This window comes from Apis florea, unplaced genomic scaffold, assembly GCF_048593485.1.
Source record: "Apis florea isolate Af1SG1 unplaced genomic scaffold, ASM4859348v1 contig_3696_pilon, whole genome shotgun sequence".
Taxonomy (NCBI): Eukaryota; Metazoa; Arthropoda; class Insecta; order Hymenoptera; family Apidae; genus Apis; species Apis florea.
The window spans coordinates 2,973,462-2,999,234 of record NW_028256809.1 but is presented as its reverse complement, the minus strand read 5'-3'; the positions used below and the strand labels follow the sequence as shown (position 1 = coordinate 2,999,234).

Sequence of the window (25,773 nt, the reverse complement as noted above, 5' to 3'; positions counted from 1 at the left end):
TTCATCCGCGCGAATTGGCCTGCATTTTCCTTAAAGGAAGCGTCATTATAGCCACGTTTCGTATGTCTTAATTGGACACGATGGTTCTTGAATTCAGACAGATAATGAGCTGGTCAATTGTCGAAAGTTAGTGTGGCTTTTCTTCGCCTGCCGCGTTTCCTTTCATTTACGTAACGACATTGTGTCTCATTTTTGGCGCCCTCTTGTGAAACACTATAGATTCGCAATTATTTTCAGAAACGGCCACTAGGGTGTGTAATTTTCGTTGTAAACGCACGAGAAAATTATACTGTATGGTGTCTCTACACTTGTTCGCACATTAATATATGATTGTCTTAATTCCTGATTTGGTAATCGAAATTATATACTTATTTTCAAAATGATAGTTTAAATATTTCATTTATATATTGCTAATTTTTGTTAATATCGAGATATAAATGTAATTTGACGTATTATTTTTCTTTAAAAATGCTTATATGACTGTGTTAATCTATTTAAGAAACTTTTCTAAAAATGATTGAATATTAGAAAACGATAGAAACCTATAGAATTTTACTATCTTCATTAAACTTTCAATCAATATACAATTATCAAAGGTAAGTATAAATTTTTCGTTATTAATAATAATCTTAATCTTAACCTAAAATAATTATCTATTTTTATATTAATTTTTAAAAGTTATTGAAACAAGTTTTTATTACTAGTAATTGTTATTCTTAATATAAAATAATTTCAATCATCTACAATACTGATAATCAAGTTTTTCATCATGGATAATGATAAATCAAATCAATTTTGATTATAACAGTTGTACCCTGTATTTTTGAATAACGAATACAAAAATATCTTCGATGTTCTATATCAAAATATCGAAGTAACTGTATACTCGAATGAATATTGTATCAAACAACATGGCTCGAAATTATGGAAATTGGACGGCGTGTTACAAACGAGCGTTGCGAACGAGCGACAGACCACGCCAGCTATCATTTGCCATTCCACGCGATTATACGGACCGAAAACGCGAAGCATCGTTTCACGAAGACGTCTACTTAAGTGATTTCACTTCCAATTAACCGAGTATCGGCATCTACGTTGATGATGCCGCATTGACCACTGCTACATTGATTGACGCGATCGCGATAAACCTGCATTTCATTCGACATTCGGATTCTTGCGGAAATTTTTTTTAATCGATTGCGTCTGCGTACAACAAATATCGTATTGTCTCTAACCTTTATTATCGATCAAAAAGTGAATTAATTGCATTGCGGTTTTCGTGACAGATTTTCGATATTCATTTGAAACGAGAAAAGACGGATCGTGAGTGAGAAGTTGACTGAACATTTAGCCAATAATATGATTCAATTCTTTAAGCTTGATTCGACCAATCTCATTTGAACCATTTTACTTTACCATTATACTGTACTAAAAGATTGAACGAAAAACAAATTCTAATATCTTTGCATTCAAAAATAATTTCTTGTATATATTTTTCAATATTGAAAGAATTATACAAAATAAAAGTGATAAAGAATGACGTGTAAATGAGAAACAAATTCTAATGCTTCAATTCATATAACCTCATTTTTTGTATTTTTTCATCAAATTGTTTATACTGTACTTTTTTTTTTCCCTTTTTTTTTTTACTTCAAATTTAGATTTCGTGTCATCAAAATTTACATAGCAGTCATCAGGTTTATTAAAAAAGTTGATCATAAAGAAAAACATTAATATTTTTATCTCCTATTTTTTTCGTATACTTATCATTCATGAGAAAAATATTGGCTAATGATCAGAATATCCTACAATATATATATATTATTGAAATATAGATTATTGAAATAAATTATTTCATTAAATAATAGAAAAATTGCTAATCTATAAAAATATCATAATTAACAATATGAGTCAATCTAAATCATGTATATGCAATCAAATATCGAAACGATAAATGAGTATAAAACCGAAAAAGGAATATTAAAAGTCTCGTTTTGAGACACCGATTGATGAGAAGACTAAAAATGAAGAGTAAGTGAGAGCTTTCCCTAAAGATATGATCATGATAAGAAAAAATTGTGGAAAAAAGAACGGCAATTAAAAAAAATCGGATTGAAACGTGTAAGTATACCAGAAAAACGAAGACGGAAGTAGATTACGTATAGCCAACTGCATGCATGCGCTTTCAAGTTGCACCTGACCATTCAGCTTCTTTTCCAGGCACGAGAACAGATAACCGTGCCATTTCGATCGAGGGTTCATTAATGAGACGCTACCATTCGCTGTCTCGATCTCTAATGAGAGGTTTTCCTTTACCGTTTCAGGGCCAAAAGATTGAGATCTGTTTGTTGTGCATACATCGACCTGAATGCATACGTTCCGATATCAGTCAGATCCTGTGCATACACATAACCTCGAAGAAAAATTATGTCACGCTTCGATGTCATTTCTCTCTGATCTGATGATATATTTCATCAGATGAAAAATTTTATGTAAGTATATATTTTTATTAGTTTTCTTTAGTTATTAAATAAATAATATCTAAAAAGATCAATTTTATATGTATATATAATGAATTTTATATGACATCTTTATATTTATTAAACAAATTTCTATAAAAGACTTACAGATTTTATGCAGCAAGTTCTATAGCAGATTTCTTTACAAATATAAATGAGACATGATATCTTATTAATTTTAATTAAATTATGTTAGACTTGACAATTTCAATTAAGTAAAATTTATGACTACGTAATCAAAAGAATTGAATTTAAAAAAGTCGAAAATATACTCCATTTGTATATTCGTAAAATATAGCAGGTTCGTATCCGTAATTTTGCACGACTCCATTCACGAAAACAAGCAAGGGACTTTTACGACTTCATTCATGGCCTGAGGATCCCTTGAACTGATCCAACAGCCGATGGAAGACGAGTCGTATTTTTACACCCTTCGCTTAACCCTGAAGTGCCTCCTATTTTTACACCCGAACGATTATATACTCTTGAACATTCAATTGTAAACGGATAACAAGGGTGTAATTTCACTCTAAGAATTGCATCGAAACCCTTTACCACTGTTCTCTCTCTCTTTAATTATGTTCAAAACAAACGCCGCCAAATAAATAATGATTGGTTTCGATCGATATTCATTTTGTTTGAATTCATTTGTTGATAATAAAATTTTAATATTTATTTTAAGCATTGAGTGAACGATATTGTCGTAATTATATCCTTATTATTTACAGACTAATTATACATGAAATATTTGAAACGTTAAATGAAAGAGTATGTATATCATCTTTTTAAAAATCTTTCAAATCTATGATAAGTAAAATTTTAACTGTTTCACTAATAGTAAAAATAATTAATTTATTAAATAATTTTTTCTTTCAAAAGTAACAAATAAAAAGCTTATTTTAGAAATTTATTTAATTTGAAGCACGTTTCATATCTTCGAGAGATTCTGAATCGAATTTTTGTCGAAATGGAGGAGTATAGGTTCTTAATAAAAAGAATGTGTTGGGGCCAGCATTTACGAAAGGATCAGCTGTTCCTCAGGATGCTTCCTGAACAAGCGGCCAAAAATGACCCGCCCCTTTAAATCTCTGTGCAACACCGTAAAGCATCAGATAGCTCGAAGATATGAGACTCGCTTGGACGACCACTAAAACTAAAAAATACTTTTAAGCTTCACCGTTATAAAATTCACAAACATGTTTTTTCCTCATTCTTTCTTTTTTTTTCCCCAGATTCCTGCCAGTTATTCGTCTACTTTTTAATACGAACGACCGTATTTCTCCAGAACGAGTTTTATTTTGTACACCTTTTCTGATTTTATGGGTCGAAGAAATCTTCGGTAGTTCTGGTAACGATGATTTTTAATTACTTTTCATTTTACATAGTTTTATTGGATTAAGTTTTGATTGAATTGATTCGGTTATTTTGATGCGATTATTAATATTTATTATTAACATTTTAAATAAGATTTTAAAAAAGGATCCAAAAATGTATATCTTTTTTTGTTTTTCGTTTTATTCTATGATTAATATTAATAAAGTATTCCAAAAAATAAAAACAATAAAAAGTAAAGATAAATAAATTATTTGCTTTGAAAAAAATATTAAAAATTAAATATGAAATAGTGTGCAGAATATTTGATTTAAATATAATGTTAATTATACTTAATGGAATATATAATTTCATTTGTAGTAATACTTCATTTAATTTGAAATATATTTCATGGTAAATAATTACATATAAATAATAATCATATATATTCTATATATATAATATATCTATTAACATCTTAATATATTTTTAATTTAAATAATCAAGAGGAGTTTAATTATCTTTTACTGCATATCGTACAATCATCAAAGAATGAAAAGATATCCATAAAATCTTGGGTCAAATTTAAACATTTAATTACACATTATAGTATAAAAAATTGTATATTAATCAATTTTCTATCGATTGATTCCAAAAAGCAAAATCAAGAACGAACTAATCAAAACAAAATGAAAGAAAAAATACTTTGGAAAAAAAAAATAAATACGATCATCTCGATCGACAAAGTATTTCAGAAGGTTGGATCACAGTAGTCGAAGCCACGCGTATTATGAGAAGGGGAAGCGGTTATAGAGGAGCTGAGGAAAAAAGAAAGAAGGAGGATGGACTGGTCCCGTAATTGAATGTGCCGAGGTGTATGATTTCGTCGATTTATCCTGAGGCGCGAGCGAGCCGCGGCTAATTTAAGCTAAATGCCCGCCAGTAAACGCAGCCGTGGCCTGATAAGTTCCCTTGATTTAAGCTGTTCCGAGACACGGCCAGAAGCATCGACTCTCTGTACTTTCGCGTCGTTAAGGAAACTAATTAAACGGCAGGGCCACCGTCGATGAGCTTCTCTCTTTTCTCCCTGTCCGCGTTTCATCCCCACGCGTATGCAAAGAAACCGCTAAAGCGACAAGGCGAATGAAGGGAAAAAACGAACAGGTATAACCCCGAGTGTATACTTAGCCACGGTTATTCTATATCTAATTATCGTCTTACGCGGTCTATTATCGACGATTATTAAGGATCACGCGCCTCGATCATCGACAATCGATCGCCTCGAGACATATAAATCTGCGAGAACGGTTGGGTGCAAGCTTGTTATCAAAATCTATTATGTTTTCCGTAATTTGAACGGCGTCTCGATCGTTCCGTTTTAATTGCGACCCGATGGTAGAAGGATCGTGATTAGGGAGGGAGCGAATGTTCTCTTTTCTACGGAGAAATTGCTCCCTTGTCGTTCACCGGATAAGATTTCTTGATTTAAGAGACTCGTAATTAAATAGTAGCCCGCCTATCATCATCGCTACCGTTTGTCGTTCGTGACTGTGAGTTAGTTTGGTTTTTTCTAATTATTTTTTCGTTCCAAGATGAAGGCTTCTCCTGTTGCTTTTTTAACTTTTTTCTGAATTTTTGTTTTAGATCGAGAAATTCCACGAAAATTTTTTAAAAATTATATGCTCGTTGAACAGAAGGAATTTGGAAATTTCATGATCAAGTGAGATTAAGTAGTGGTAACAAGATACAGGGTTTGTAATGAAAATATTCTTACACTTAAAAATACTTACATTAATTTCGAAACGAAAATTTTTAAATCTAAAATCAATTTTCTCTTTTACATTAATTTGTCCCAAAAATTATTTTTGTTTTATTTTTATATCTTCTATATTTTTCTCAGAAAAAAGAATGACGCTTCTAAATTTTATTATTTATAAAATTTTATATATTTTACATATTTTGTTTATTTCTTTGAAATTTCTATTCAATTTATCAAAATCTTATTAATATATTCTTAAGAAAATAACTTTTGGGACATTCTAATATAACATTAGATAGAATTAAATATGTTATATTATATTTTTATGTATTTGAAATTTAATTTTCTTTCATTAGATGCTATAATGAAATGTAAAAAAAAAAAAAAAAAAAATGGGAATGGAACGAGTAAATTTCATGGGAGTGTCACGCAACTGCATAAATTTTCATGCGTCCGGTGTATCAGGAAAGCGTATCCAGGTGATTCTCAGAAGAATTATTAACTGCAGATGCGAATCGAAGAAAGTGTCGCAGATCAAATTTGGTCCCCATTAAAGAGACACCGCTATTCGCGCGTACTTTCCTTTTGCGTTATGCCTGTCCATGATCGAATCGGCGAATCAGGTCAGTCATATACTGCTTTCGATCGTGATTTCGATCACAGAGTTTTTTGAATTAGTATAATGATATTGAAAATTGAAAAATTATATTAATTATATAATTCTATAAGATTAGTATATACTGAGAATGAGAAGTATCATTTAGAACTTCATAATATTCAATAATTTCTAATAGAATATCGATTAATTGTGAAAAAATTCGTTCATACAAATGATTTTTCGAATAATCGATTAGAAAAAATCAAATTTGTAAATATATCATGAAAAAAATTAATTAGATTTTCAAATGTAAATGATTAGATAAAAGAATATATATTTAATAAAAAAATTTAGAATTTGAAAAATTAGAATTTTAAATTTGAAATAACATAAATTGATAATAAATGTATCAACTGTGATACATTTAAAAATTTTCTGATAGGAATGAAAAGTTTTTTAAAAATATGTAAAATTTTAATACAAAAAAGAATATCTGAATATTTAAATACTCTATTTTAGAATTTCATTCTATGTTCTAAAAACTTTTTTCATGAAGTATATGATAAAAAAAGAAAAAAGAAGAAAATAAAAAAATCAATTATCATTTGATTAAATATGTTGGAATATATTTTTAAGATAATCATGATAATCATATCGAATTATTCTTTTTTTGATGATATTAGTAGGTTGACAGAGGATTCATAATTCTCTTTTACGACTTCTGTTTTTTAGCAATTGGTGACTCTTCTTGGCTATGATCAACTTACTTGAATGCACAAAAAATTAGTACATGGTTTTCACATGGATATTCGATTATAAGATAAATTTTCTATTATTAATATGTCCATATTTCTTTTGCTATTGATTATGACACGTAATATAAGCCCTAATTTTAAAAATTGCTTTAAGACCGGTTTTTATATGCTGCAATTATTTTTAATCTTGATGAGTGCAATTTTTTATTTTATCTTGATATGATGTCTAATAAGACAGAATTATTATTACAAATAATTGATATCTAATAAATATCTAGATCGCATTGTTTTTATATTTTTAGAAAATTTATATGTAAATTTATTTATATATTTTATTAATTATTTATATATTTTATTTATTTATATGTATAACATTATGAAAAATTTTCTAATCTCTTTTTTTGTTACATTCAAGAGAAATATAAATTAAGAAAAAAAATTTTCAAATTTCTCGTATATTTCAAAAAAATATGATTATAATTAATAAATGATAAAAATTTATAATTTATTCACAATTAAAATATAAAGTATAAAATATAGTTTTATATACATTACTAATCAATGATTTATGATGGTGTACAAATAAGACTATAGATCTACAATTATCTATAGATCTACTGCTATCATAAAATATAGGATTAAATTTTACATCATCAAACAGCACATCGAATGATAAAAGAAACAATAATCAAACAATTAAATAATGTCCTATTTTCTAAAAAAAAAATGCTTTGCAAATATAGCTCTTGTTCCTTCATCGAAGCCATTTCTCGAGCTGTGCAAAAGAAGATATCGTGCGTATGCAACTCGATTTCATATCGCACTGCAAATTGTCATTGTCTGTGCATTCGGTCCGTATTTATGATGCAAATGCGCCAGTTATTAATGTTGCGAATAAGGCGAGGCAAGGTACTCGGATGCAAGTACGACACGCGAGTCCAATACAGTTTTCTTTGGACAAACCACGTGCCAGACTGTAGAATTACGAAACCATGCAAGATAACTATATTATAACGAGTTTGTATTTCTGTAACCCTTGCGTAATTGACATCTTTTTTTTTCTGAGAATTGTTTGAGACATTGCGATTCTCTAATTTTTATTTCGTTTATTGATTGATTTGAATAACATTAAGAATTCTTACATATACTTGTAAGAATTATATTAAGTTAGGTTAAATTATCTTAAATTATAATTTTAATCTAATATTTAATGTTTTGTACATTACAATTTTTGACCTTAAGTTTATTATGAATATAATAAATAATTAAATAAATGAGATATTAAAAAAAATCATTAAAAAACTATATTAAATTTAAATAATAAAATTATGAAAAACTATGTAAAGAATTTTTTATTTCAAATATTTCAGTTCTTGCAATTCCTATAATTCTTTTAGAAATTTACAGTTATAAGGATTAAGTTAAAATATCAGAACAAACCGCAGAAAATATGGCATTATTCTCTCAATGAACATTCAGGAATATTCTTTGAAAATATAACTTTGTATCAACAGATGTTTCCCGTATGGTGTCGGTCAAAGAAATTTGTTGGTTCCTGTACATTCGTATTTCTTCATTTGAAACATACATTTTTGTTGTTTTTTTTTCAGAATTTATCTTGTTTGAAATCTTATATTGTTTTTGTTTTTATACTTTTATTCTATTATTTAACGAAATTATAAATTGAGAATCACAAGAAAAGCAAAATAAGTCTACTTAATATTTATATTATTTAAGTTTATTTATATTTTTCGATATCGAGAATTTACAAATCAATTAACTTATTAACACATATTAATTTCTTGCATCTTTAATAATTTATAGATATATATATATATTTTATAATATATATTTATAAGTAAACATAGATATCTGCAACATAATTTTCAATACTTTAAGGTTAATTGAATTTAATGTTCAAAATTAAAATTAATCATTTAAGTTTTATTAATTATTATTAATCTTCAATTAATTCTCAAATATGTACATCTAGTATTAATAATATTAGTCGATTGTATAATTATTTTTTTATAGAAGAAATTCAATCTGTAATAGTTAAATTATTTTTACTAATTGAATGCAATAGGTTATGTATAGGTTAACTTATGCTATAATCAATTATATTGTATTTTTATAATAACTTATAATTTAATATCGTCTATAAGATACTTTGTAAAACAAAGAAATAATCCTTCGTTCTTTAATTTGTAATTTCTAATTTTTACTTCATTATTAATAAATATTGATTTTAAGATGATTTAATCTGTACATCAAATTTTATATAACTATATAAATTACGAAATATACGAATAAATTTAAACATTTTTTTACTAACTATGATCTATGTTACATAATAGTTTTTAGATAAAATAATCAATTAACAATCTATTAAAATATCTATTAAAAATATCTATTAAAATCTATTAAAATTTACTTACACTTTTATATTTTAAATAACATGAAAATAATCAATAACTTTTGAACAATATATACAACGAATAATGTATCAAGATTTTTTTTTTCAATTATACACATACATAAATTTCTTTTTATCTCACGTAATTCTGGAAAACAAATAATAGATAGTTCCGGTGTTCTTTTTAACAGGAAAGGTAAAGTGAAAAAACGTCTAACAAGGAAAGAGTCTGACAAGAAAACTAGATGAAGCAATAGAGATAAAGATGAGGGGCAAAGTGGAGATAAAGCGGAAATCGGGTAACGCTCTCTGTTCAACACCTGGAAGTGACTGCTGGTAAGGATCGGCCTAAAGGTTGAATTACGAGGTAGCGAAGGAGTAGGGGGCACCTGTACGGCAGGTGACTGCTATCCTGCGAAGCATAGCGGAGCTTGAATATTCACGTGTTCCTCTTCTCTCATTCTTGGCTCGTGTACGATTCCTATCGCCTACGCCTACCAAACGTTTGCTTCGTTTTCTAATTACTGCGTAGCAATGTTCCATCTATGTTTATTAGTTATTATATAATCTGATAGATAGTGATTCAGAACTCGAAAATTTTATTCAACTTTTGGAGATTCGATATTTTATCGAAAAAAGGAGAAATCAAAAAAAAAAAGAAAAACATACTGAAAAATGATAGTCTACAGGTTAGAACGAAATTAGGTTAAGTTTTGATATTTTAAATCTTTTTAATTAGATTAGATTTTGAAACCTCAAATTTGATTCAAAATCGATTTCGGATCAATTCAACAATCAGGAGATAAGAATTATTGATTAAAGCTTTAATAATTTTCAAATTTTCAAATTAATGATATTCGATTATTGTCAAGTAAATCCGAAGTTGAATTTCTGAATCGATATCTTAAATAATACAAGATTATCGATTATTATTCCATTTCATTTTCAATCGAATATTTCTGAATTACTTTTATTAACTTTTATTAACTCTGATTGCTTCGAAATTTATAAAGAAATAAATTGCATTAAAATTTCATTCGTGTTATTTGTTATTTCAAAAATTTTAAATCAATGAATAAATTAACAAAGTTAAAAATTTGATTTTTAATTTGTATTGTTTTCATATTCTTAGATATGTTTTTTTTTTTCATTATTTTTCTTTTAAGTTTATAATAGTAGTAATGATAGTAGTATGAGTGAGGTATAATATTATCTGTGATTAAATGCGGGTAATTATATGTTCAGTCATGGTTAATCGGTGAACATATAAACTGCCTTTACGTTTAAGCTATAGTTTATATTCATTAAAAAAAAAGTTGAATGTGATTCTAAATATGTACTAAAAAATAAATATAAAAAAAATCAAGCGTCATCATTTTAAAGATTCTTTCATCATTTCTAAATAAAAATTTTAATTTTAATTTGGTTCATTAATAATAAAAATAATTAGAGTAGTAATATAGTTCATCATCATATATTTATTAAGAATTTAAAACAGATTTAAAATATGTAATATATACATTTTCATTCATCATTTTTCAATCAATCATTGCAAATTTATTTTCATTCTCAATTATTTATTTATTTTTTTTAATGTTTAATTGAAAATAAAATATAATAAATGATATCGTCGATAATAAATTCGAAAAATATTTTATACTCATCAATTTAATATCTGCAAAAAAATTTTTACAAAAAAATATATTAACAAAAATAAATCTAATCGTTCAAAATGCGATAGGCGTTTTTCATCGTGATGTTTTTGTTACTATTCTGTATCTGATTTCCTGTTCACGGTACTTCTATTGTTCTGGCTCAGCCTGAGAGCCCTTTTCAAAATTAACGTTCCACTACTATTTACGCGATTGCTGACCGATTCTTATCGGAATTGAATCTTTTCCTCTCCTTCTTTCCCGAAATCGATTAATTGCTTGCTCGACGACGAAGGTCGGTCGAGATTGGTGATTCGAGGACGACGAACTCGAGTTCGTCTACCGACTGAATTCCCACATGTCTATTTCTGATATACCGGGTGTTGAAAAAAAATGATTAAAGATATGTGACAGAAAATTTATTTATAGATGAAATTAAATAAAATTAATAAAAATATAACATTTTTTTTCAAGCTCTTTGATTAAAATCTTATTTTAAATGAAATAATTTTTTTTTAAAAAAACTTATATTGTCAATATTAAAATAAATAAAATTTCTAAGTTAATCATTTAAGATTACATAATCTAAAGAAAGGAAATTTGAAAATTCAAAAATTTTATTTTTGAAAGTTTATAAGGAATTAAAAGAAAAATTAAAAAAATTTTATTTGAAATTTTATGAAAATAAGTTTTTAAAATTTTGTAAAAAATTTTTGTCTAACTATTTTAAAGATAGAAATTTTCATTCAATTAAAAATCGAAATTTTTCCAAATTATATTTATATTTCATAATATTTACTAACTTCACATCAATTTTTTATATTTGTATTATCAAAACCATCAACAAGATCTTATTTTATTAAAACAAATATATTGAATATTCACAAATACACAAAACTCGAGCAGCAGACCAGTCTGAACTATTGTTAACTTGTATCGTTATTTAACGGATTACACAGGCATAAAGATTTCCGGGCATAAAAAATGAGGAAGCGAGGCGACCAAAAGTGGCGACGAGGCGAATCGTACGCTGATACGCACCTGTCTTATACGAGCCAATCACAACGCTCTAACGAAGGAACAAGCTCTTTTTGCTTCCAGAATTTTTTTCTCTCTCACTCTCCTTACTGATCAGACTCTCCGTTCTCTTCCTCGCTTTTCGTCCATTCTTTTCAATCGTGCCGCCATCAAATTACCAGTGAGTTCGCACGAAATTCGCAAGAATCGAACGGACTTGGTAATTGCACGCCTTCTAATTAGCAGAGATAAGTCTTTTGCTCTGGTTTTTTTATTTGTATGTTACATTTATTTTGTTTAAGCATAAATACTCGATGCATTCGTGGAAATCTGTGTTTGAAAATCTTTTTCTCAAAGAAAGAACGAGTATCTTCTTAAACCATTATCATCCACTGACTAGAAAATGGCTGATTGTAATGGAACCGTTTATGCGTTGAATATGATCCTGCGAAAATAAACGATGCATTTAATAAGTATGTTGAACATACAAATTCGTTTCTTTTGGAGAATTCTGTGTTTTGGATGAAATTATAAAAGTTGGGTTTTCGAGGTATGTTGTGATTTTTAGTTGATTGTAACCAAGATCTCTTAAATCACAAATAATAGGTTTTTGTCTTCTTTCGAATAATAGGTATATTATTAAACAAAGGTATATTTCAAAGAAAAAATATTGGAAATGGTTACTGAAATAGTTTTCACAATTATTAATCAGTATTATATTATATAATAACTTGATATATTTTATATTGTATATTTTATTATTAGTTTTTTAAATATTAATTTATTTGATTTTTTAAATTATAAATAATTATTACTATTTGAAAAGATTTTAGATTTATGTTTGTAGAATAAATAGAATTTATTTTAATTTAATTACTTATGCAAGAATATTTACCTTATGCAAATTTAAAGATCATTTTTATTTTAAAAAAGAAATTCTTTGATCTTTTTATAATTAGAACAATGTAGCAGATGTGTTGTATACAATACATTACCAACAATATTGACAGATCAAACTGTTTAATTTATTTGGCTCATTATTAATCATTAATTATACAATGTTTTTTTCACATTTTCTACAATGTATCAACAGCAGTCAGTTCTAAGAAATAATCGAAATTATATCATTTTCTACAATGTGTAACTTATTATTAAAATATAGTGATATGGTAATTTCAAAGAGGAAAATTACGTCAAAACAGATGATGATATTCAATTGTTAACATATGTATAATCTTTGTTATTTGTATTTCTATTATGTGAATCTTTGAACAATAACATATATAAGATATAGGAGAGTAATGTAATTGTAAAATAATGTTGTATGTATATTTTTACATATACAATTTTAATTGATAATATTAAAAATTATAATAATTTTGATTGATTATAGATAAATTAAAAATATAGACAAGACTAAATTAAATTAAGAATAATACCTAATAATTTTATTTTAAACTTTTATATTTTTATATAATAATAAATTTTATATAAATTTATATAATAATAGGATAAGTTTAATAAAAAATATTATGTAGAAATTAATTTTCCTCAATAATTTTTTCCATACAAATTATTTATTATTGATCTCTGATTAAAACAATTTTTTTTCAGAATTAAAAACGGGAAATTGATCAATCGAGTCGAATCAATTTCATGAATAACGCGTGAACATGAGCACATAGGATAGCTAAAATTTTACGATGCCAATTATGAGGTTAAAAGAGGTTTAAGCGGCTATAAATCGATCGATAATTGAAATGAGCAGTTTTTTTCATCAAAAAACTGATATGGATCACAGATTGTCTTTAACCATCTACAAGATAAAATTTTTACAAGACGAAATTGACAAATAAATTAATGTGTAAACAATTATGATTGTTATATGTATTTTGAAATATATTCACAGATAATTTTTTGATGTATAATATTGTGATATATCAGATAAGTTAGATTAAGTATAAAGTAAATGTTACAAAATGACGACATTTCTTAACCAATTATTTTTTCTCAGTTTTAATAAATTCAATAGACTTATTATAGACTCATTCAATCAGATTTATCGTAAAAATTAGCTAAATTTGTGAAAATATAAATAAATTATAGTAATCAAAATTCAATTTTTTAACAATTAAAACAATTAAAATTCAACTGTAACAATAGAACACTTACAACAATAAACACTATATAGTTGTGTAATTAATCTTTGGTATCGACTATAATAGTGTTACCAACCTAATGCGAATGTAATTAATACACACAAGTCTCTGGTAATTCAATCGACAAGGTTGCTGCATCTGTATTTTCTATGGCTGCAAAGTGCACTGCGCAAATGCGCCTACGCTCGTATGCGCGTGCGCTCAAGCGGGAATCGGCATGTGTGGCATCAGTGGTGCGCAAGCGTGCAACCGGACACCACGAACAGAGGCCGGCACGCGCCGAAAGCCACCTCGTCGGTTTTCTCGGATGGTTACCCGACAATTTGCCGCTTCGATACTCTTACTACAGGGAAAGGTGATTCGACAATGTTCGTCGAGTGTAACCACGCGTGTCCTGTCCGTGTTAAATCATGGAAATTCAATGGTTTTCTGCCACGATGCTTTGTCATATTGGTTCATGAAGATTATTTTTGAAATTGTAAAGAGATTATAATGCGATTTAATAGAGATACATTTTAAAGCAAATATATTTTGAGATTTCGATATCATACAGGTATTTGTTTCGTTATATTAATATTTATTTTAATATTATTATTATTATATAATCGTTATATAGTAAATTTTTTTTTTTAGTATATTTATTGCAATGACGTTATACGATGGAGAAGAAAAATAAAAAAAAGATAAAAAGGTAATTTTTATTAATAAAATTAGTTAAAAGCCATGCTGAAACATAAAAATACATAATGAATAATGAGTACATAGGTTAGAAAATATAATAATGTAGGTAAAGATAGTTAAAATAAATATTTACGAATATTGTATTTTTTGTACAATATAGTATATTAGACAATAGTCTCTGAAAGAATAAAAATTTTAAATGTATGGTTATTTTAGTTAAAATAAATTAATAGTATGTAAAAATTTATATCTATCTTAATTAAATATCATAAAATGTTAATAATCAATTCAATCAACAGAATTAGTCAAATCATTTCGAAAGTCTCAATTTTTTGATACTATTTTGAATCATTTCTATGTTTTACACTTTCGGATGAAAAAGAAGAGCCGCAAATCAGTTGCGGTTGTGATAAATTTCGAGCAGGTGAAATACAAGTGACTAAAAGCTTTCGCACGATACGGAACAAGTGAAACAGAGAGAAACAGAGTAGAGAGATGAAAGATAAGGAACGAAAGATAGAGGGTTAAAAACGGCATGTGAAAAAACGGAATGCGATTCGATGATTAAAAATCGATAATGATAATTCTTTGCTCTTGTTTATTGCAAATAAAATAATTTATAAAACGAACAGTGCGTGCTACAATCATACTAATAATTTGTCACGATATAATTTCTCTGAATCGTTTGTCTTTTCGCACGTGCAGCTGGAAACCAGGATTACGATAATTAACGCATCTACTTCTTTATTTTCATCACTTGATACAACGGTTAATTATGTAAATGAACTTATTATGAATTCACCAAAAGACCACCATGTTCTTCGTGTTTTATGTGATAATGAATAATCAAAATTTTATGTGATGTGCAAATGATTTCACATGCCTTTTCGCAATAAGTGAGGTTATGTTGAATTTTCGTCAATTTCACAATATGAAAAGTTTCTAAAGAATATTTTTATGGAAATGAAAAAATATCAATTGAATATGAATAATTGTAGATAATTGAAAAATATCAAAAAATAAGAAATGTATATTTAATCAAATATTTAAAAATATATTTTAAATAATTGTTTTCTTATTATATAATTTATATATTATTTATATATTATATTGAAAATTCTATTAAGTTCATTTTAAATATTGTTAGAAATAAACCATAGCAATCTATGATAAATATTATTAAATACTTATATATCTATACTATACATTTTATTTATGTATTATTATACGCTTTTTTCACTAGAAAAAATCACATAATTGAAACTAATCATATTTATTTATTTTATTTAAAATATAAAAATAATTAAATATGATATAATTTTTATTAAAACACAAATATAAAAAAATTATTAATTAAAATTAATTATTTAAATATAACATTTTGCAAAAAATTGTATATTATAATTTATATTAAATGACTAAATTTTACAGTCCAATCAACATTATAATCATTACACTCATAAAAATTCGTAAAAAAATATACAATTAAATTAAATTTCGTGCAAAGAAGTTTAAAAAAGTTTCAATGATAAATAACTTATAATACTCTTCGTATATAGTTATTATTATTCAAACTATTAATAATAATTTTATGCATATTTTATAAAAATATCGCTTCTATTAATATTTAGCTCAATTTCACGCTGAACTCTCTGCTATTAAATTAAACATCGTTTCATATTTATAATTATCATTTCATTGGTACTTAATGATCTTGCAGATATCTGATATTACTTTAAAGAAACAGTTCACGATTCACACTTTCACCATGAAGCTAAACGAAATCGAAGAATCGAGTGAGTATTCATTGTAATCATGTATTGTTATCTCATTAAAATTGTCACGTAAATCGTTCGATCGAGTTAATTGCCTTTAAATTTATCGTTCGAATAAATACAATTTATCGATTTTAATTGGGGGAAGAGAATCAAGAATAATAAAATAATAAAATAAATAACTTTTTCTTCTTGACCAAAATGATTTCTTTTTCACTTTCCTATTTCTTAAAATATTTAAATGAATTGAAATCTTATGAATTTTTCGCATATTAAATTTCTAGTTAAATTTTTGTTAAATAATAAATAGATAAAATTCAAGAGCAGAATTCATTTTGAACGATAATTAGGTAATTACCACGAGGACATGTGTATACAAAGAAAAAAATTTTTTTTCAAGTTGTTTAATATAATGCAATTAAAGATTTTTATATCAGTAGTTTGATTTTTATGATCAGATTTTGAGAAACTGTCGATTAATTAAAGACGATTTATGAGCGAAAAAATGATTCCGTTATAAAAAGTACTTGAAATGTAGAATAAGGAAGAAGTCTGATGAGTGGAGAGTGTTTATGATGTTGGCGTAATATTTTCGACTTCATTATATAATTATTCTTTTAAACTTTCATCATATGTTTATTCACGCTTTAAAATTAAAATATTGTATTTATTTGATTAAAATATGTCTTTATTTATTTAAAGAAGAAGTTTAAAGTAGTGATTTTTAAAATAGTAAAAAATTTAAATAATAAAATATTCAAATAATAGTTATTTGAAGATATAGAAGTTTATGGAAGTTTTACTATATAAGAATATAATAATTATTATTATAAGGAGACGTATCTTGTCGAATTTAATAACTTTGAAATAAATATTGTAAATAATTTCAAAAAATAAATACTGAACATGATATATTTATTCAATTCGTTCAAAAAGAATCAAACGTAAGAAACTGTGGTCATAAACGGCCTCAGGGATATTGCATGACAATTAATCGAATGAGGTAGCAGCTGCTTCGTTATGGCTGATTTTCGTAATTACGATTCGTTTTCCTCTTTAGTTATTTCGTGCAAAGAATAAAAAAAAAACAATCAGCAAGAATTGTTTAATCATCGCGAATTTCTTTAACTCATCTCCTGAGCCGCTATATTACGCACTAACTTAATTTGTTACGAACCAATCAGTCACAGCAACAATTAGTTCGTTAAGAGTTTTCACAAGACTGATTCTTCTTGTTTGCTCTAATTAATATATCAACGATCTTTCTGCAATTGATTTTGACTTCTTTCGAGAAAATATATTCCATTCTGTTCGACTTTTACCTTATTACTTGAGCCCTACCAGATATCGGTTTCCTTTTAAGTCTATCTTTTTGTTTGTCAGTTTGGGAGAAATTGAATTTTTTCTTCTTTTCATTAGTTAACTTTATTACATTCACTATAAAGATTCTTATTGTTATGGATTAATCTTTATTGGATTTTTGAGAAATGTTACATTCTATAATTTTATTTTTAATTATATAGAATCTTTAAATCGAGATTTATAATTATAATTTACAGTACCAGAATTTTTATTTTTCATTCTATGTTATATATTAAAAAATAAGAAACAATTTTTGTACAAATCTGATAATTATTTATAAATTTTTCCAACATCTTGGAAATATTTTAATATTGCCTTTGATTAATTTGGTAATTAAAAATAGATTTGGTAAATTTTTAAATCTTTATAAGTAACAGATATTATTAAAAGTATTTATCTAGTAAGAAGTTTATGTGAAAGCATAAGAATTTTTTTATTTTTCTATTTTTATAATTCTTATTAGTTGTACAATTTTTCTTTTGAAATTATTACTCTCTTTTCCTTTTATATTGTAGTTTCTGAAAAATAGTTTCTCATATCTATTTTAATTTTAATTTTAGCTCGTATATTTGAATATTTCTTTCAAAATCTCTATCCTACCGTAAAAAAGGATCTCAATAAATTTGATAAGATAATAACATGCTATTATATAATAGCGTGATATAGTCCATAAATATTTTTATAAACCATATTGCCATATCATAAAACTATAATTAAACTTTCTTTCTCTTTTTACGGATAAAAACGATTGCATCTGGAAAAAAAAAAAATATAAATATGGACAGACATAACTGTTCATTATGTCCAGTAGACAGAAACGTTTCTGTTTCTTTGAAACACGCATGACAGATGTTTCGTTTCGAAGTGACAAAGGATTTACCGATTAAGTTCTTCTATCTTTCCACTAAAAATTAATACCAGAATTCAAATCGGATTATATTCTTCTAAAATTTACGCACGAGAAACGCTAAACCGGATGTTAACCGACCAGTTCTTAATTATAATGTCAGAGTTGTATTTGCATTGCATTATATTTTCTAATTTTCTACTTCGAACGATAGTTCAAAGCTTGTGTAAGCTTCATTCAACAAAGATAAAAAAAAGAATATTATTTCTTTCTTTTTAATCTTCTCTAATTCCAAGGCTTGAATTCATTTTATCCGTTTGGAATTTTTTTAATGTTTCAGCTTTTGAATAATTTTGAAAAAAAAAATTAATATTACTTACTAATTTTTATATTTTATTAATTTAGTTGTTGAAACGTTTTCTTGAAACAAAGATTGAAATTTAAACAAAATGAAGAAATATAAAAATTCTACATTGAGGCTTCAAAAAATATCTAATATTTATATCTGTTTTTATTCGAATTATTTTTATAAAAAAAAAAACAATTATATTTTCTTAAAATTAACTTAAATTAAATTAACTTAAGAAATTAATTAAATTATTACAACTTTCCTGATTTGCAATATCCTCGAATGATCTGCACTTGCTATCACTTTCGTGTGTATTTACGTAGGTGTAGTCACTCACACAGATAAAATGAAATACAATGAAATTGGAAGAAGAATTATAATACAGTGTACTTTCGACAATACGAGGGCAGCTGCTGTTTCGGTAGCAATTCTCACAATGGCATCGCGCGAATAATTCTTACGGTAATTACGACCGTTCCTCTTTTTCTCCCGTCATCCCCCTTTCAAGTCGCATTGTCTTCTGGTCTTCCATCTGGTTCCGCCCGTGAATCCTTCTTCTTCGCTGCTTTCTCACGAAAAGCGGAATTCTCAATTGTTTCTCAACTGTTTTCGTGATAAATTCGTGGAAAAAAGTTTGAATATTAATAAATTTAAATCCAAAATATTATCGCTATAAAAATTATAAATTAGTTATTTATTGATTAAAAATCTTTGTTATTTATAGAATTAATCTGATTTTTTTTTTTAAAAAAAATGACTCATCTCTCTTACCCCTATATACATATTAAAGATGTTGATACTTTCATTAAAAAATTTAACCTCATATTATCTATAATAATCTAATGAAAGAAAGAAATAGAGAAGAAAAATAAAAAAGGGAATAGATAAATGACACGAAATGCACGGGGGATGAAGGACTCGAGAAATGGAGGCTTGTCAGTCTGGTTCCAGGTTCATGATTGGCATTTGTTAGAGAGTGAAAATCAGCCGGGAGCGGCGGGTCCTCTTCGCTGTGGGTGGAAAGGAATCGAATGCGGTGATTACTGGGTTAATTTCCTCCATTATCCACGAGTGACCCACATCTTCGGGCCTTCCGCTTTCGGAGATGTTGAACGTAGCGATGGCTACGAGATCGCGTGAGTTCGAAAAAAATATTTAATATTTATTTTACAAATTTTAATTTTAACGTGATAGAAATTACGTTATCAATTATACATTATTGATAAATATTTCATGATTATTTGTAACTTTGATAAAAAAATTAGTATTCTTATTAGTTCTATTGTATTGGAAGCTTTAGAAATAAATACTGATAAAAAAAAAGAGAGAATGAAAATAGTTTCGAGTAAATATAGCTCCACAATCTGTTTCTTTCAAAATATTTAATATTTGTCCTTTGTGATATAGTAAGAATTCTTATAGGATACTTATTCAATTATAAAATGATATTTATTAAGATAAAAGTCTTAAAAATTAAAATCCATCTATAATCATCAGTTCCATATTAATAAGATCAATCATTAATTACAAATTACGTTTGTAATTTGCAATCAGAAGATTACATTAATTTTTATTAAAATTAATGATAACATTAATATCCTTTATTTTTGTTGCGTGACTTTTAATCTTGCTCTCGAAGAGAAATTATAAAAGTGAATTATTATCCCTTAATATGTTATTATCCCACAACGTATCATTGTCACTCGATTAAACATTTTGTATGATAGATGTATATTTTGTATAATAGTATTAAAATTATAAATATTAATTTTTTTATTCGAAATAAAAAAAAAATCTAAATTCAAAATATATTTTACTTCTAGATATATTCGTATTTTGAGTAATTGACAATTTAAAGTTTAAAGTATTGAAAATTTTGAACAGGGAAAATCAAATCAATGCTATGGTATCAAAATTTAAAATGAAAATTATATTTTAATCAATATGTTGAAAGTTATTGTTGGAAATTAATTCTTATTTGTTAGTTCTATTCACTTGTATATTAAGTTAAGAAAAATCAGTTTAAATAACACAGAATCTCAAAAATATTTTATCACCTTTCAATTATTTCATCGCACGAATTATTATTTTATTTTACGTCAAAATTTTAATTAATAATACAAAAGTGTACGATCTTTTAATCTCATCTCTCTTTTCAATATCTCAGTTTTCGCAATTTTTTAAAAAAAATTGGAAAACAAGATACAAAGTAAGAGAAAGTAGAATAAAATAAAAATAAAAGAAAAAATAATGAACATGTTCAATGATTGTCAGTGGCGGAACAAGCCCCCAAAAAGAATGTCCGTAGGTGTATTTTACGATACACTTTGAATCGCGTTCCAGTTGCAATTTCGAGAGTTGCCATTCGCGTGGCTGATTGCCGATCGATGATTGCCATTCACGTGACGAGGATGATTTTCGAACAGGACTTTAAAAAAAAAAACACTCGAGAAATTATCCGTGAAATTTTTCTGGTTCGTGGTAATCAAGTACAGTTACGGAAGCGAACACCGCGGAATCTTTCACGATTTTTATTTATAACGAAAACGCTTTAAATAACATAAAGTCTTATCAAAATTTTCATAAGACAAATCTTTTTAATGATTGTTATTAACGGTGACGATTATTTTCGAAAAGAGAAAAATTACATTAACGGTACATGGTTTTAAGCTTGATTTAATCTTATCCCCCTTTTTCGAAAGATCTGGATAAAGATGTGGATGAAACTTTCACTATCATGGATGATTTATTGACGAAAGTTAATTGAATATTTCATTCATTTTTCATTCACGACAATTTCATATTAGATATATTTTCTTTATTATATCTTTAACAATTATATCTAATGATTTAATAATATAATAGTAGATTTTTTTTCTTATAAAACATCTCTCTTCAAGTGCCAGAAATCGTCATCGAAATAAATCATGATTTTTTTTTGATAGCAGTTGCTATATTTTTTATAGGGAATAAAGTATGAATAAAGTAGATATTTAAGTGGTGATCCATTGGAATTTATATTTACAAGCAATTTTTTAATTTTGCATTAAATGAAGTAGGACGATTCTATTTCCATCTTCTTTTATTTATCACAAATTAAATTGCTTATAATGTAAAAAATAAATTTCAATAGACATTTTTACACACGAATTCTCTGAAATCATTCATCATGAATTTTCCATCCACTTTGTCCAAATACATATTAATTAATAATATTATTCTATTCATTTTATATTTAAATAAAAAATAAAAATATGTATATATTTTCGGATTAGTTTATCTTATCACTATTAATTATTACAGTCTCATAAATTGAAAGAGAATATATTGTAATTAAGAAAAAATAAGAAATATGAAAAGCTACATAGAAGATGATAAAGAGAACGATAGTGGGATGAAAACAATCGGAAAGAAGGCGCGTTAACTAAATGATAACTAACCCGCCACGTACGTTCCGTGGTAATTTTTTCTGCGTTATTTCGTGGAGCAAAAAACTGGCTAAGTACACAAGGCCTGTGGCTTGTATCGTGAAAAAAATATAACTAGCTGACCGCATAATATCCAAGAAAAATATATTTGCATCTGACGATAACAAGTGTAGGACGAGCTGGGTCTGATTACAGAGCAGCGGGCCTATTACCATGCCAAAAACGATTCCCGTAACGGCTACCTGGAGGAGATTTTAAAAATTACCCCACGAAATTTCACCCGCTCTTATTACGAGGAAAACATTCATATTGTATCATATTGTAAATCGGATCGATCACGATTTTGGCAATTTCCGATCGAAGAAATAAAAATAATGAACATTTTATCTTTTCAATTATACATTCGTTGAGAATCTACCATACTATATTTCTTTAAATTTTAAACACTATTCTATTCCTAAAATTTTAATCGATTAATAACTTTTCAGTGAATTAACAATTTTCATTTTTTGATGAATTAATAACTAAAATTTTCGATGTTGTTCGATTTTATTAAATTTCTGGTGATAAAATTCTAAATTTGGAATATAAATTGATAACAAATATGTCAAAGAATAATGATTTAATTAAATTTGAAAATCTTTCGAGAGGAAGATTACAAAATTTTAATGTTATACTGATATAAGTAAAAGATATCGAAATCTCGAAAATCTCTTATATATTTGACTTTCTATACAAAGTATAAATATATAAAATTGTTTATGCATTTAAAATTAATTCATTTAATAAGTAATATAAAAAAACTTTTCTGCTCTGAACTATCAAAATATTTATTACTTATATTAATATTTATGGCGAAATAAAGAAAATTGTATACAATTCCCAATTTAAATTACTATATACACATTACATATATTTCATCTTAATATTTTTCTTTTATTTGTAAATATTTCCTTCCTATCGAGGTTAGAGATACTTCATGCGAAATTACATATTTGTGTTTTTTTATAATAATTTATAAAAATGTTGTGGATACGGTTCTTCCTTATATCAGTGTAATTAGGAGAAGGTTAATAAAGGCCACCTCTTGTTTCTCATAAAGAAAATTCAAGTTTTATTGCGGGCACTCGATTCTGTAAAAATATTTAATCGAGCAACGCTTTAGCAGCAACCATGTTTAAAGTAGTTCGTTCGTTAACTTAATTATCAACCAATCTCTCGTGGCTCTCAAATTTCTCGCTTAATTTCCTCTTTCATGTTCCTGCAACCTTTTCGAATATGTAGCATCAGTGACTTGACAATTTAAACGTTCTGCACCCATCAAACATTTTTGCACGATCAATCATCTTTTTTTCTTTAATTTTCTTTTTTTTTTTTTCGCGTTCATTTTTATATCAGACACGTGGGTCTTGCAAAAAAAAAAAAAAAAAGAAAAGAAAATTAAATGAAAATATTCACGAAATAAAATATTCTGCTAAATATATAATACGATATATGTTTATCATATTTATTTCGCACTTTTTAATGATAAAAAATATTGCATATTTCAAAAAATTTTTTCTTGGCAATTACATACATCGCAAGAGATATGTTTTTTTTTTCACTATTCTCTCAAAAAATCAATTTTTCGCTAATTTAGATTACATTGAAACTAATTATTCGAGATTAATCGTCATTCTTATATTCACATCCTAAATTAAGAACTTCCCATTGAATATTATTTTTCCTATCTTCTATCCTCGCCATTTTAAAGTAATCTAATATCATCTTAATAATTTGTAATTGACAAGTATCTTAATGTTTCTTTTGTAATAACAAGCATAAAGACAATAGAGGAAAATAAATTATTAAACGATTTGGTCGTTACAATACGTAGAATTAAAGCAATTTCTTCAATTATATACTTTTATCTTCCTTCTTTCGATGAGTTATCGATTATCGATTCTTCATATTTATCAGCAAATGTTTATCGATGAGTTCGTCTCGAACTAATGTGCTCAAATTATTGATCTTGTACTTATCTGTAGGTCGTTACAGAGTAGAAAGGAGTAACCGATCCCGATTACGATTTCTCCTCTCAATGCCATGAAAAACGTCGACACTTTCACAAAGCGACGCGTGCAGCTGTTCCGAGGAGGAACTCCCCGTATCTGAAAATGGTGGATAAACGACGGAAGGGTGAAGCTGACTCTCCATGTCCACGTGCCGCCTTCTATTTCGTGAATTATCGGCGCAATTATCTGGAACAGTTTGCAATTACGAGAAATATACGACTGTTACAGGTAAATGTTTATTTTAGGTAAATTTTTGCCAAGTATATTTTCGAGATGATACAAAATTTAACAAGGATTGATGGGTTGTTGCAATTTCTTTTTCTAATATTAACACGAAATCCATTGAAACATAGAAAATCATATATATCATTATATTCATTTTGTTTAAAAGAAATTAAACAAATTCGATATAACAGTTTTATAAATAGATATAAAGATTTGAAGCTTCATTTTTTTTTTTTTCAATTTTATAATACTTAATACATACTTTTAAATCGTATTTCTGTGCCGATCAAAATACATAATTTAAATTTATGATGTTGTTAAATATAAAATAATGAGCTGATATTACCATTTGATTTATGCCAATATTATTATCTGTACAAGAAAATGTATCGAATAGTCCTTTTAAAACTTGTAAACTTGTTTCTTTCAATTTTTTAAAGATAGTATTTAATTTATTTGAATCGAATTGGTAGAATAAAATATTCTAGAAAATTTTTTATCGTAAAAGTTTTTCAAAATTTGCTATATCTTTCTGACAATTCACCTTGTGCAACGATCTAGTAGAATACATCTCCGAATGATCCAACACTGTTCACCAAATCGCATATACCATTTAATCCGTGGGAATTCGATCGAAAATCCATTTTTGCGATTTCATGACGAGTTGGGATCCGATCGAAATCGGATTCGCGGATCATCGACCCAGTTATTTAACCGTGTTACCGCGTCCACTTGACTCGACTAACGTTTCTTCGTCTTTCGTTTCTGCTTATATCCAATTAACCATTAAACACTTCCCATTTTTCTTCTTTCGTTCCCTTTTAAGCCATAATTTTATCGCTTCGAAGCGATCAGCTTGAATTTCG

At 26.8% G+C, this 25,773-nt stretch overlaps 4 long non-coding RNA genes across 5 annotated transcripts in view; all 4 read left to right on the top strand.

Annotated features, from left to right (window-relative positions):
* The first annotated feature begins 256 nt into the window (after positions 1-256).
* LOC116415055 (uncharacterized) lies at positions 257-4,994 on the top strand. The gene is made up of 4 exons (XR_015294271.1): positions 257-596; positions 2,325-2,492; positions 3,752-3,867; positions 4,490-4,994. It is a non-coding gene; the product is annotated as an uncharacterized LOC116415055 (long non-coding RNA).
* A 480-nt stretch (positions 4,995-5,474) lies between these two features.
* On the top strand, positions 5,475-6,552 carry LOC147656541 (uncharacterized). Its single transcript, XR_015294270.1, has 2 exons — positions 5,475-5,581; positions 5,946-6,552. It is a non-coding gene; the product is annotated as an uncharacterized LOC147656541 (long non-coding RNA).
* A 5,777-nt stretch (positions 6,553-12,329) lies between these two features.
* LOC147656540 (uncharacterized) lies at positions 12,330-14,011 on the top strand. The gene is made up of 2 exons (XR_015294269.1): positions 12,330-12,577; positions 13,642-14,011. It is a non-coding gene; the product is annotated as an uncharacterized LOC147656540 (long non-coding RNA).
* A 404-nt stretch (positions 14,012-14,415) lies between these two features.
* LOC116415064 (uncharacterized) overlaps positions 14,416-25,773 on the top strand; it is a 33,917-nt gene continuing 22,559 nt past the window's right edge. The window contains exons 1-5 of one of the 2 annotated variants that reach the window (XR_015294268.1): positions 14,416-14,739; positions 14,820-14,877; positions 16,588-16,663; positions 20,141-20,336; positions 24,656-24,910. This is a non-coding gene — a long non-coding RNA (uncharacterized LOC116415064). Of the gene's footprint in view, positions 14,740-14,819; positions 14,878-16,587; positions 16,664-20,140; positions 20,337-24,655; positions 25,029-25,773 lie in introns of those variants that run through there. The other variant, XR_015294267.1, reaches the window with a different exon arrangement.